General features: G+C 30.1%; 1 long non-coding RNA gene across 1 annotated transcript; it reads right to left on the reverse strand.

The window, feature by feature from the left end:
• Positions 1-9698: 9698 nt before the first annotated feature.
• On the reverse strand, positions 9699-12343 carry LOC129287488 (uncharacterized). Its single transcript, XR_008587718.1, has 2 exons — positions 11970-12343; positions 9699-9949 (listed from the first exon to the last, which is right to left on the reverse strand). It is a non-coding gene; the product is annotated as an uncharacterized LOC129287488 (long non-coding RNA).
• Between the last annotated feature and the right edge of the window lie 2590 nt (positions 12344-14933).

The following is a 14933-nucleotide window of genomic DNA, read 5'->3' on the forward strand; positions in this document are numbered from 1 at the left end:
GAGTTACATGGAACATTTTTCTTTTGTGTTATGTTGATGCTCATGGCTATTTGTCCAAATATGAAGGGGAGGCTTGAATTAGGAAAAAAACAAGAAATGAAAAGGATGATGTGGATTTGAGATTTAATTGAGTTTGATCTGATTATTGGCTATAATACTGACCTTATGAAATATTTGAAAGTGAAATTGATGAGGAAGAAGATGGTATTTGTTTAAGTTATAATGCCCATAAAGTGTTTGATAAAATACCCATTAGGAGAGTTTTGTTTGAAATTATAATTATTAAAAATTTGATTAAATTACTTGGAAGACATAATTGGTTGGAATGCTATTATCTTATGAACTTAGTTTGAATTTTTCAAAAGGAGATATTTGAGTGGGTATTTTTCTATAATTTTGTTAGATCTTGCACGAAACATGAATTGGCTTGGGTATTGCTCATTTGTGAATTTGAATCAAATAATGTGAAGAAATTTATTTATGTTATTGAGATATTAAGTGAATTCTTGAAAGTTTTATGGTTATTAATTTATAAAGTATAGTGTTGTCTTATGATTTAATTTTGGAATCAAATTAGAACTGGAAAGAAATCTTTATAATTATAGGAATTTAATTAAATTGCATTATCTTATACTCTTATAGGGGGTTTGGAAGAAAAAATTTTAATAGGAACTAAAAGGGAGAAAAGTTTTGAAAATTTGGGAACACCACAGGTAAGTGGATAACGTCCCAATCAATATATAATAAAAATTTTTCTTTATCAAAAGATTATTTTTAATAATTTACGGATAATTATATATTTCTCTTGCTTTAGCTTCTTTTGTTAATTAAATTGCTCTGCTTCTTGAAGTCATGACTTATACTTTTTATATTGGTGAAAATTCTTTTATAAATTCTAGTAGTCCTTTATTTAAGAAATCCAACTATGAAATTTTGTGAACAATTTATGAGATATTAATTGTGAATTTTCATATCTAGAAATATTCATGCTTTATATGTTTCATGCCAGTTAGATATTAAAAAGAGAAATTATATTTTGAAAGTGATTATTTTCTCACATGTCTGAAAGTGAATTTAAAAGGGGACTGTATATAGAACGCTGGTTGCTAACGGCAGTTCCGTTAGTCCTTGGCGCGCCATGGTCAAGTAGTACCTAGTTTGATCTTCGTGAGCTTTGCTCTCACGTCTGTTATTCGTGGGTCTTGTACCTACGTCTATTTCGTGGCTTCGACCATATCTGGTTAGTTACCCTTGTAGACTGTTTGTCCATGTCTGTTTTGTGGCTTCGGCTGTATCTGGTTACTTACCTTCATGGACTGTGTGTTCACGTTTATTTTTGTGGCATAAGCCGCGTTTGGTTTTTTATCCTCGTGGACTGTATGTCCACGTTTGTTACTTGTTCTAATAAGTCCCTATACTTATAGGTTTTTAAATTTTTATAGATCTATTTTCATTAGTTTTGATTAATGACATGTTTACAATTATTTATGGCAATTATTTGCTTTATTAAAGTTAAATGATAATGATATTTGATAAGATACTTTAATGAATTATGATTTTATTTGAAGTTACATAGAATCCTTTTATTCTGAATTTATTTAAATCTTCATAGAGATCGTTATGTTTTTAATTTTCCTTTTATTATTGGGACGCTGAACTACCCACTGAATATTGAGGGGTTTATGATTGATTAGAAGCAAAGGAGCCAAGGATTAAACTTTTGCTTGACATAAAGTTTTAATTATAAAATTTTGTTTTGTAAACTTATTCTTAGGTGCTCCACATAATCTGTGGTCAGGTTGTTTATGTGGTTATAATTTTGTCTATCAGTTGGAAGGAGCTCTACTTCTGATTGGCTTGATGTTTTTGATTGAAATATTGTCTTGTAGAATTTTCAGCCGATCTTATTTACAAAGGAGATTTTGCCAAAATTTCTACAAAAATATTGAGACTTTTATTACTACCAAAAATGTTTATGCATGTTCTAATTCAAACTAAAACATAATTATGTTTTAGTTATGAAAAGATTACCTAATCTGAAGCTTAAGGGATGTATAATGGATCACATCCTTTGCCGATCACCCTCTATTTTTGGGGTGTGACAACTATTTACTCTCTCAATGAGCTCAAGGTAAGTCACCCTTATAGCCATCTGATATCCAAATGAGAATTATAATTCTTCTTCAACAACACATTAACATTGCACATACTCCCAAAGTTACTCTTCAATCAATGCATTATCATCAACATATCATAGTTTCTTAATTTAATTTTTTTTCTTCATGTTACCTATCACATTTTAACTTGTGAACTCGTGAAATTGTCCTGTCTACTTTTTTTTAAAAAACCTATTCTGAAGAGTAAAGTTATATTTACCTATTTAATAAATTTCTTATCTTTATAAGATAAATATAAAATTTCAGAACTTTACTCAATGTTTAATCGCATTTGGGATATAGTTTAGCCACCCAAGAAACACTTTTAAAATTTATCATATTTACACCAACAAATTACCACCTACCATCCATCATCTTGGTCATTAATCAAATGTTCTCACAAGGTTTCAAGCACATCATCTTAACATAGATATGATACACAAAAGGACACAAACACACAAACACACAAAACATATATTTACATATCCATGCATTAGTGAAAAATCAAGTGACCTAAACATTAAACTTTAACTAGTGTTAACTTAGTCAAGTTTAGGCACTCATTTAAATAAAATTTCTTCATTCAAACATTCGGTCAAATACTTTATGTGCAAAAGAGAAAAATCAATATAACAAGCTTCTTAACTCCCAATCACTTGCCCAATAAATTTTCAGCAACTTTTGTTGCGCCATTTTTTCAAATTGTCCGTTCATCTATTATGTTTCCTGACAAATACTCTTCCAAAGTCTCAAATGAAAAGGAAAAAGAAATTTTCGGAGCATGAAGAATGAGAAGGATTTTCCAATGAATGAAGTAGGGATATTTTGAATTTCAATAACATCTATTAAAATAATATTTATCTTAATTCTACATATACTTCTTTGCTGCATGTACGCCTGTCATTAATCATCCATAGTTGTCATGTCTTTTGTCCTTTTAACTTCTCACAATACGACTTCCAATCACAATGCAGTTTGCATTTTATAATATATAGTGATATTCTTGTTTTTTTTTAAAAAAAAAAAAACTAAAACTTCAGCCTTTCATCAGTAGCATGCGCGATATATATATGACACAGTAGTTTCTTTAAAATCCTCTCCTCTCCTGTGAAGAGTTACTTAAATCCCCTCCCAACTTGAACACACTTACGGCAGCAGAATAGAGAATAAGGGGAAAAGTTGACAATCTCATCCACTTAAACACAAAACAATGAAGACGAGAATTCAAAACTCCTCGCATTGAACCAATCACAACAGAGTAAGGAGAAAATGCACCTGCTGATGCAGAAAATGGAGGGGAAGAAAAAGGGCCGACGTCATGAAGCACGGAACAAAGAGAAGGGTCCCAAGCTTCCTCAAACCAGATTAGCAATGACCGTCCAAAGAGGAGAAGTGGTTTTGATGACGCAGAGCAGCACGAACAACGGCAAGGCAGGAAGAGAAGGAACTCACGACTCAGACCTCTAGCAATGGCAGATCACGGCGGACGCACGCACTAGTGCCGGCGAATAGGACAGCAGAGGGAGGAGGATGACAGAAGACAAAGTGGTTCGAACCTTCTGGATTCTCACGACCTCTCTTGCTCCTCTCCAGGAATCCCAAAAACGCAAATTGGATCGGGAAGGGTAAAACAACATTGATGGTGCTGGGGCCAAAAAGTAATTTTGTAGGTGCTGAAGCCAAAACGAGAAAAATACTCTGATCAAAAAAGTAATTTTGTAGAGGCTGAAGCCAAAAATGAAAATAAAGATGCATCTCAGAGGATGCCAACAGTGAACTTGGGATGCAAACTAAAAGTCTATATATAAGCCTGTGCAAGCTGAGAGTTATTCATGGACAAAATAAAGGCAAGTCTGAACTTTAAAAGAAAGTATGTGAAGTGCTCATGATAGAATTGATGTTGTGTGATGCCCCAAAAATAGAGGGTGATCGACAAAGGATGTAAATCACCACACATCTCCTAAGCCTTGAATCGGGTAATCTTTCCATGACTAAAACATAATTAGGCTTTAGTTTGAATTAGAACATGCATAAATATTTTTGGTATTAATAAAATATTTTAATATTTTTGTAAAAATTTTAATAGAATCTCTTCTATAAATAGGATCTCCTAAAAATTCTACAATATAATATGTCAATTAAAAATATCAAGTCAATCAAGAGCAGACAAAATATATAACAATATAAACAACCTAGTCACAGACTATGTAGAGCATCTAACAGTAAGTTTACAAAATAAAATTTCATAATTAAAACTTTAATCAATAAAAAGTTTAATCGTTAGTTCTTCCACTTCTAGTCAATCATAAACTTCTCAATGTTTAGTGGGTGGTTCAGTGTCAGCTACATTGTATGAGATCAAAATTATTTCTAGTGAATAACGTCCCAAAAATAAATAATTAAATATGAATAAAGTAAATATTAAAAAAAATTATGTAAATTAACACAACGATCTTTATGAAGATTTAAACAAATTCAAAATCAAAGGATTATATATAACTTTAAATGAAATCTTGAACATTAAATTATCATATCAAATATTGTTATCACTTAATTTTAAGGAAGCAAATAAATGAAATGAGTAATTATAAATTAGATTACTTATTAAAAACCAATGAGATATAAAATCATTAAATAATCAAATTCATATTTATAGGAAGTTGTCAGAACAATTAACAAACATGAACACACAATTTACGAGGGTAAGTAGCCAAACATAGCAGAAGTTACAAAACAGACATGGTCACACAATCCACGAGGGTAAGTAACCAAACACAGCTGAAGCCACAAAATAAACGTGAACACATAATCTATGAAAGTAACTAACTATACGTGGTCGAAGTCACGAAATAGACGTAGGTACAAGACCTATGAATAACAGACATGAGAACAAAGCTCACGAAAATCAAACTAGCTAGTAATTGACCATGGCATTCCAAGGGCTAATGGAACTGCTGTTAGCAACTAACGTTCTGTATACAGTCCTTTTTTAAATCTACTTTCAGACATGCAAGAAAATCATCACTTTCAAAATATAATTTTTCTTTTTAATATCAAACTCACATGAAACATATAAAAGCATCAATATTTCTAAATATAAAAATTTATAATTAATATCTCATAAACTGTTCACACATTTTCATAGTTGGCTTTATCAAATACAAGACTACTAGAATTTATAAAAATATTTTCATCAATATAAAAAGTATAAGTCATAAATTTAAGAAATAGAGTAATTTAATTAACAAAAGTAGTTAAAGCAAGAGAAATATACAAATATCTATAAATTATTAAAAATAATATTTTGATAAAGAAAACCTTCTAATATATAAATTTATTAGAACGTTATCCATTTACTTGATAAGTCTTTCTAACTTTTATAGCTCACTCTTTATCACTTTTATCAAGATTCTCTTCCTCTAAACACCCTATATTAATATATTTTTGTACATATGAAAAATTAAATCAAGACAAACCCCAATTAACTACAACAATAAAATTTTAAAAAAAAACCAAAATCCATGTCTTAAAAGCTTCTCTAATATCATAGTTACCTCATATGTCTACTCCTCTTATCTAACATATTGAGTATACCTGACCCAAAAAAAAACATATTGAGTATACTTCTATAACATACACGTCCAAAAATTAAATCATATGATAATACTATGATTTATAAATTATCAACCATAAAACTCTCAAGAATCTAATTAATCTCTCAATAACCTAGATAAATTTCTTCGCAACATTCGATTTAATTTCATAAATGAACAACACCCAAGCCAATTCATGTTTCTTGCGAGATCCAACAAGGTTATAGAAAAATTCCTACTCAAGTATCTTCTTTTGAAATTTTCAAGTTAAATTCATAAGATAATAGCATCCCAACCAATTACGTCTTCCAATGAATTTAATAAAATTTTAATAATTGTAATTTCAAGCAAAACTCTCCTAATGGATAATTTATCAAACACCTTATGAGCACCAATTCCTTAAACAAATACCAACCTCTTCTTCTTCAATTTAACTTCCAAAACTTTTTTATAATATCAATATGATAATCAATAAACAAATCAAATTTAATTAGAGCTTTAATCCACGCCATCATCCTCTCCCTTCTAATACCTAAAGATTCAACTTAATGAATTTTTCTTCCTTGTTCACGTACACACAGCAGCCCACAAAAGCATCAAAGTCTCATTCATTACAACATAAAGCCATAAAGGCATGAAGACAATTAAGAGGAAAGGATCTGGAATTCCTACCTTAAACCAGTGAAGCTAGAAACAGAGGAAGAGACGGAATTCTCGCAGCTCAACAGTGAAGGAAGAAGACAGTGGTATATAGCCTTTAAATCTCCTAATACGAACCTCCTATGGCACCAAATCAGCTCCTCGCATCATCACCACACACGAACAAAAAGAATGGACGGAGAAAGTTGTTTGGCTGCGAGAAGCAGAACAGAAAGAAGCTTCAAGAACGGCGGAGCTGCGACGGCGGACTCACAGCAACTCGGCTCTCACGACAGCGACAGCAAGGAACGAAGGGATGGAAGGAATCGAAACTTACAGAAGAAACGAAGACAGATCGCACTTGAGGTTTTCCAGATTTTTCTCTCCCTCACTCTGAGACAGAAACGTGGTTAATCAAGGAGAAAGAAGAGAAAAAAATATACCTGATAGGCGGATCGCATTTTGGTAATTTTGAAGGTTGAAAAGAATTAAAAAAAAAAATCTCCCTATATGCTCCAACAGATGCGACATACTTTCACCATACCAACATTCTTTCTTGTGATAATTGTTCCAAAAATAATATAACAACAATTAAAATATAATAAAATACTTATTTATTTTTAATTCCAAGGTTATTATATTTTGGTCGAAACAATCTCGAATAAGATCTTTTTCAAAATTGATAAATATGAACTATTTTTAACAATGACAATGAAAGGTTAGATGTTTTTCTTTTAATTTGAATATTAATAACCCAAAATACATTGCCCTAATAGGAAGTTTATGATGCCAATTGCCATTTGAACCAAATTGCTATTCAATTGAGTCAAATTCAAATAATAGTCAACATTGGTCAATTATTATTGTAGGGTAATATTGTATCATTTTTAAAACTTATAAGGTAACGTTGTTCCAATTATAAGCTGCGGGGAAAATTTGCCCTTTAAGCCTAGTTTTTATTTTTTATATACTGAATTAGATGGTTTAAAAAGGATTTGAATATTTTTAACAACCAAAGCTCCATTTAATTGATGGTAATTCTTCCTTTTCAGAAGTTATTCTCAAGCATTTATGCTAGTTTATGCCGACCTCAATACAAGCATCAAGCATTTGCTCGTGTTGAAGACGATCTCTTAAGTCTCTTGTTCCGTAAGTTCATGTGTTGGTGAACTCAAACGCACGTAAAAATGCATGGGTACTTAATTGAGCCGTGCTTGACGCGCTTTCGTGAGGTCGAGGACCCGACAGTTAGAACTAAGCTTTACACATGGTCAAATGGAGAATTCTGTGATGAGTACGCACTGATTTACGCTTCTCGTTCAAATCCTTCACACACTTCCGTTTCTCATTTCAGAGCGTACGCCAACAAGGTGCTTTTCACATTCCGTGATCGCTTGCGTAAAGGTAATACAGTAAAGCTAGACATGGAGTTCGAGAGAGACACAGTCATAGGGCAGGGGCCTCTAATATATACTTCTCTAATATATATTATAATGTTCTAAGTTTTCAATTTTATTTTTTGTTTTTCTTTAATTTATTAGATTCTATTTAAAATAAGAGACATTTGAGTTTCTTGAAGTTTTAAAATAATAAAGATTTGTATTTTTTAAGATTTTTCAAAATAAAAGGGTATAATTCTAATATTTTTCTTTAAAAAATTGTAGAAAATACAAATCTTTATCATTTTGGAACTTCAAGATAGCCAAATGTCTCTTGTTTTAAGTAAAATCTAATGAGTCAAAGAAAAACAAAAAACAAAAGTGAAAACTTGAGGCATTACAATAGGTATTAGAGAAGGACATATTAGAGACCCTCACTCCTGTTTCAGAATGCTCTAATTGATAAATCAAGTGGGAGTTTTATAGAGCAAATGGTTCATGCAGATCTTTTCCATTTCAGTTATGAAGATAAATTTCAACATAGAAAAGGTCAGTTACATGGTTATCCGGTAAACGGAGGAGAATTTGAAAATTCATTACTGGGTTTGAAGGGGGTTTTCTTAAATATTATATTCGAATAATAAGTCATCCTTTGAAAGGCATTGACGTTGATCTTTCTGGCCCATACTATGAATTTGATAATTACGATAATATACAACGAATTGGTTTGTGTTCCAGCAATCATGTATCAGGCATGCCTCCACCACAGGATGTTGTGAAGCAAAAGAAGCAAAGCAAGAATGCTATCGCGGCAATTCTGGTCCCAGCACAGAAAAATAATGTTATTTTGAATTCAGGACAAACTCAAGGTAATTTCAATGGCCCTAACTTCAAAGACTGTCATATTACTGTCGACGCTCAGGCGATTAAGTTCAGGGGCCTTTTTCGTAGGGCTTAGGTTCTTCATGTAAATAATGTCATTACAACAGTGTTCATCTTATTGTAAGTTCTTAGTAGGAATATTCTGAAAAGCGAAAACTAATTAATGCGATGAAAAAGTTGATACTTGATTATCTTACTACAACAATCAATATGGATTTACAAAATTTGCTACATGTTTGGGGTGATTAATATTCATATCACATGCTCCTATACGACTTTTTTTTTTCTTTTTCTTTTTGTTTTGTTTAGATATTGATTACAAATTTTTAACTATATGTAACTGTGCAGAACATATATACATGATGATAGCTTCAACTGGAACCAGGGGCATATATTCCTTTGACTTGACTAAATAAATTATGGGGAAAATGACAATTAAGAACATCATAAAAATATTAATGACAATTACAAACCTTAAATTATTAAAATTTTAATAATAGATTGTAGTCTTTACTTATAATAAATTATCTTTTATTTATTTGATTGAGATTTATAATAGACTTTAGTAAATTCCTAATTAATATTGCAAAGATTTTTAATTATTTTTTGTTGATTTTTCAAGTGATAGCAAAAAATTATAAATAATTGACTTATGATTCACAACTGATTATCATAAATTCTTAATTGATGTTATAAATAATCTCAAGTATATTTGGTAGATTTTTCGTAAATAGGTTCATAATTGTCATTTTCCTTAAATTATATGTTTGGGCATTTAAATTCTTTGAAGTCGAGATTATATAAATTTCATGAAGTTTGCCTTAAAAAAAGATTTTATGTCATACACCAAAAATAGAGAGTGACTGGCATGGGTGCGAACTATATCACACATTCTCGTAAGCCTTAAAATAAAAATTTCTTTCATTTTAAAAATAATCAGATTGTATAAAAATTCTAACGCTATTAATATTAATTGTCATAATAAGACTTCAACATTTTTTTTTTGAAATTTCGACAGAACCTTCCCTATAAATACGATCTCCCAAAAGTTCTATAACAAAATTTTTTTAAAAAAACAGTATCAATCAGGAGCTTAGCTCCTTCCAGCCAGCAACAGTATATAGATCAAAATAAAATCCTAACAACAATCTATATGGAGCATCTACTTTTTCTTTTAAATCAAAAACACATACAAATTATGTATTTACATTAAAAGTAACAGTACCAATCAAAAATTTCCACCCACTGTAGCTAGTTTGCCCTTCAAAATCAATGGTGGAATCGACATCAGCTAACAAATCTGAGACCCAAATAAATTTTTTCAGTGAATATCGTCCCAACAATAAATAATTGATCATGAATAAACAAAAAGTTCAAAATAATTATGTAACCAAAGAGGCAACTTCTTACATAGAAATTTCATAAGCTTTGAAATGAAATGGCTCTATAAAAATTAAATAAAATCGTAAATCATTGAACTATCATAAAAATTGTTATTATCAATTGATTTCAAGAAAGTATGTAAATGAAATAAATACTTATAAATAAGTTGCTAAATGAGAACCAATAGAATATAAAATCACCAAATAATAAAATTATAATTATAGGGCTTATCAGAACAATTATCAAACGTGGACACATAATCTATGAGAATAAATACCCAAACGCTGCTTATGCCACGGAAATAAGCGTGGACACACAGTCCACGAAAATAAGTAACCAAGCGCAGCCAGAGCTACGAAACAAACGTGAACACATAGTCCATGAGGGTAATACAAACCAAACGCGGCCAGAGCCACAAAACAAACGTGAGTACTATGCTCATGAATAACCATCCCTTTATTCCATGTGCGTTGACCATCGCACGGGGCTAGCACCTCCCATAAACACCCTGCTAGTTAGGTGTACCATGGTGCACCAAGGGCCAATGGAACTGCTGTTAGCAACCAGTGTTTTGTATAAAGTCACTTTTTAAAACCATTTTCAAACATACGAGAAAATCATCACTTTTAAGATACAGTTCTCATTCTCAAAATCAAACTCATATGAATACTTTTAAGCATTAAAACTTGTCAGAATCAAATTTCATATCCGATACTCATGCTTGCATTTATTGAATAAAAAAATTTCAATGTCAAACTCGCAGGAATCATTCTCTGTATCAATCCAATATTTGATAAAATAAAAATCTCATAATCAAAATCCAAACTTGATTTAATTGATCAAATAACATTTCAAATTTGGTAAAGCTAATTTTTCAAAATAAAGTAATGTTAATCAATAAATATTCAATAATCGCATTAATACTATTAAAATAATTTTTTGAAAAATGTAATATTCTAGTAAAAGAAATTTTGATTAAAAAAAATATCAGTTGGAACTGTATCCACTTATCTAAAATTCCCAGAACTAAAATTCACCTCTCACTGTTAATCAAATTTCTCCTCCTTCAAATATCTTATAAATCATATTAAAATTCTATTCAACCCTTAACTAGTACAATAATTTCTTTTTAACATTTCCAGCACTAATCAACTATAATAAATTTGAAAATTTAAACCGAAGGTATATATAAAAATATATTTCTCATCAACATTTTGTCAAGACACCAAATATATATCCTTTCCAATCTCCTCATAAGAACTCTAGCCTTTAAGTATTTTCTCAACAAAGTATCGGTCTCCAAAAATTTCAATAATCATACAATATTAATTTCATAATCAAATGTTCTTTGCACCTTTCAAGTTAAATTTATAGATTAATAACTTCTAAGCTAGCTCTACTTCCCACAAGAATTTATGAAATTTTAAAGTCAAATTCAATTCTTCTAACAAACATTTAATAAGCATCTTATAGACACTAATCTCTCATTATCATATCTAACCTCTTCTATTTCAACTTCATTTTACCAAATTCTTCAACATCAATCATTCAAACCAAATTAATTTATTCCAAAAATTATGACTATATAAAGATTAGTATCAAGCTTTAAGATGAATTTTCAGCTCAACATTTGAATTTGTTATTCTCTGAGACACACGAGCAGCAGCCAAACACACCAAAATTCTATAGCTTCAACCATTAAAATGCTCGCACAGAAAATTAGCAAGATGAAGGTATAAAATTTCATACATGAATCAGCAACCATAAAGAAAACCCAAGAAAACAAGCAGAAGAAAGCTAATCGAAACTATGGAAGAAAATTCGTGTATCAACAGCAGCATCTACAGGACATAATTTTTCAGCATCAGCCCCATCTCTTCATCCATTCACACGCACAGAAATGTTTCCGAGGAAGGAGATAAGATCAAGTTTCTAACCTGAAAATTCCTACACGCACCGGCAGAGGAAGATAAAAATTTCCACACACTAACAGCAACATCTACAGTGACGCACGGACGAACGGAGGAGCAAAAGTAAAATTTCTGATCAACCAAGTCTCCAACAACGGTAATAGAAGAGTAGCAGCTCAACAAATCACAGTAGATATGAGCTGGAACAGGGGAGAATGAAGAGATCTTGCAGACGCACAGCAGCAACAAACGAACTTAAGCACTTGTCAACTTCGGACGATTGAAGCAAGGGTGGTTACTCACACTAGCGACAGCAACGACGGAAACAGAAGGAAAAACTGCCAAGGTTCGAAGGAGGAAGAAGGAATGAAATCTTAGAGCATCCTTCACTCTCTCTCTCTCTCTCTGCTGCGTCTGGAAAAATCGAAGGAGTGAAGATTTTTATCTGATTTGAAGGAGGGCAATTCTGTAATTTCATGTAATAAAAAGACAGAAAAATAAGACCACTTATGGGCCTCTTTCGGTTCGAACTTGGGCCCAAATGGGGAGACGTTTACTCTATTGCCACTGTAACAACTTTTCTTGTTGTCATAAAGCTAGTATAATTATTATTAAAATGTAAACTTATATACTTTTACTTAAAATTTTTGAGTTATCATATTTTATACTTAATAAAAAATAATAAAATAAAAAGTACTAAAAGGACAAACTTCACAAAAATTCATGGATGTGATTTTATGGAATTTAGATCCATCTGTTCGGCTAATCCTTTATGTCGGTAGTTACCAGGGGCGTGTTCCTGATGCCCCTTTTAACAATCGGTTAATGGATAACTTTATTACTATTTTATTGAAAAGAAGTGTACAGAATCAAGGGTGGGTCATAGTTATGGATTAAGAAAACACCAATAAATTTATTTTTTGATGAGTACCCAATATTTTAAATTATATATTATAATAATTTTATCTTTAAAATAATTAAAATATATCATATTTGTCCTTATGTTATATTTAGTAGGAGAGAAAAGTGAAGGGAAGAAGAAAATAACATTTACTTCTACTTGGCTATGAAGAAAACAATGGAAGGCAGATAAAAAGGGACTTAGCTCTGCTCCTCTAGGGCTTTCCTCATTGGAGCATCTAGTGAGTCCCCCAACCAAATCTAGATCATCTAGATTCTAGATTTAATATTTTATTTTTTATTTTTATTAAAATAAAAAATTATAAAAGTTATAAATTTTTTAAAAAATCTTGTTATCAATTTGGACAGCTTAAATTTAATATTAATGGTTAAAAGCTAATATTTAATTTTTTATAAATCAATTATCTAGATAGACATACTCTAAATAGTATAGATTTAATATAAATAGTTCAAATTTAATATTAAAATTTTTTATAAATTAATTATCTATATGTCCTTTGGATAGTGCAAATATCTATTAAAAAGTATTTTTAAAAAAATATTTAAAAAATTTCAAGTTAAATATTTTATATCAAACTGTACATCTAAATAATTAATTTATAAAATTATAAAAATTAAATATTAAATTTAAATTATTGATATTAAATCTAGGCTATCCAAATTGAAAACAAAATTTTTTAAAAAAAATTATAATTTTTTAATAAAAATAAAAAAAATATATTAAATTTAAAAGATCCAAATTAATCTAAAAGGTCTAAATTTGATCAGGGGGCTCAATAGACACTCCTCCAAGGAAAGCTTGGAAGGAGCAAAGCCATGGGAGGAAAATAATATGTGAGTCACATGTTTTTACCTCCAACTTTTCTCCTCAAATATGGGGAGATTTTGAAAAGAAAATTTTATTTTCAAATTTGCCTACTAATTTTTTTACTACCACCCCTTTCTTCCCTTTATTTTTATCTTGGTATTTGTAGTGTAATTACATTTAATTATGAACTTTTGTTAAATAAGTAGTATATTTAATTTAGACAAATGCTAATTCTGAATTTTTAATTTAATTTCCAGTTAAATACCTTATATTTATTAAATTATTATATCTTTAATAATTTAATAAATAAAATTTTAAAGTGGATAAAATATTTTTTTTGTTAGTATTGGATAAATTAATTTTTAATTATGCTTTTTTCAGTCAATAACATATGATAAAACTTATTATATATATAATATATTAAAATATTAAATTTATTATATAAATATTTTTATAAATAATAAAGTTATTATTGTCTATATAAAATTAACAACTTTTCTCTCCACCTCATTTTCTCCCGCTTAGCCAAGCACAATAAAAGTTGCATCTTTTTACTTTTCTCTCATCTCATTTTCCCTCTTTTATATTTTCCTCAACGAGCAAGCACAGCATTAATGTTAAATATCTCAATATTAACTATAAAAAAGGTTAACTAGAACTTAAGTTTGACAAAAAAATAGAACCTATCATGTCAAATAGATTTAAGTTATAATATATGTCAAATAGATTTATTATAATATATTATTATATTTTAATTATTTTAAAAAGTAAAATTATTCCAATACAAATAGTTCAAGATAATGGGTGCTTGTGAAAAAATTTGCAGCTAAATTGTAATAACTCAAAAATTTAATTGAAATTTATGGTAAGGCATTTTAATTATATATTTGTTTTAATATATGATTTGGGATAGTTTAACAAGAGTAAATTGATGGCAATGACTTTGAATTTTTATGCATGGGCTTTGAGTTTGAATCTGCCTGGGTATAGAAGGATTTTTATTCCCCTTTAGTCTAGGTGAAATTACTGTCATATCTTTAAAATAAAATAAAATAAAAAGAGGCAAATTAGAACCAGAACATGCACATCAGGATTGTTCTCCTATGCTCCTTCATTTTCGAATTTTCCAGACAGTGCGAGAGGAAGAGGGAGTGTTCGGACCTTAGGCTCTGGTTTCTACTCTTCCTCCATCTCCTTCTTCGTCTTCAACGTCACTGCCATGGATGAGGTCAGGAGTTCTGTCCGCCGCTGTGAGAGACTGA

Source organism: Prosopis cineraria, unplaced genomic scaffold (assembly GCF_029017545.1).
Source record: "Prosopis cineraria cultivar Desert tree isolate PC_DT_omini unplaced genomic scaffold, ASM2901754v1 PC12, whole genome shotgun sequence".
Lineage (NCBI taxonomy): Eukaryota > Viridiplantae > Streptophyta > Magnoliopsida > Fabales > Fabaceae > Prosopis > Prosopis cineraria.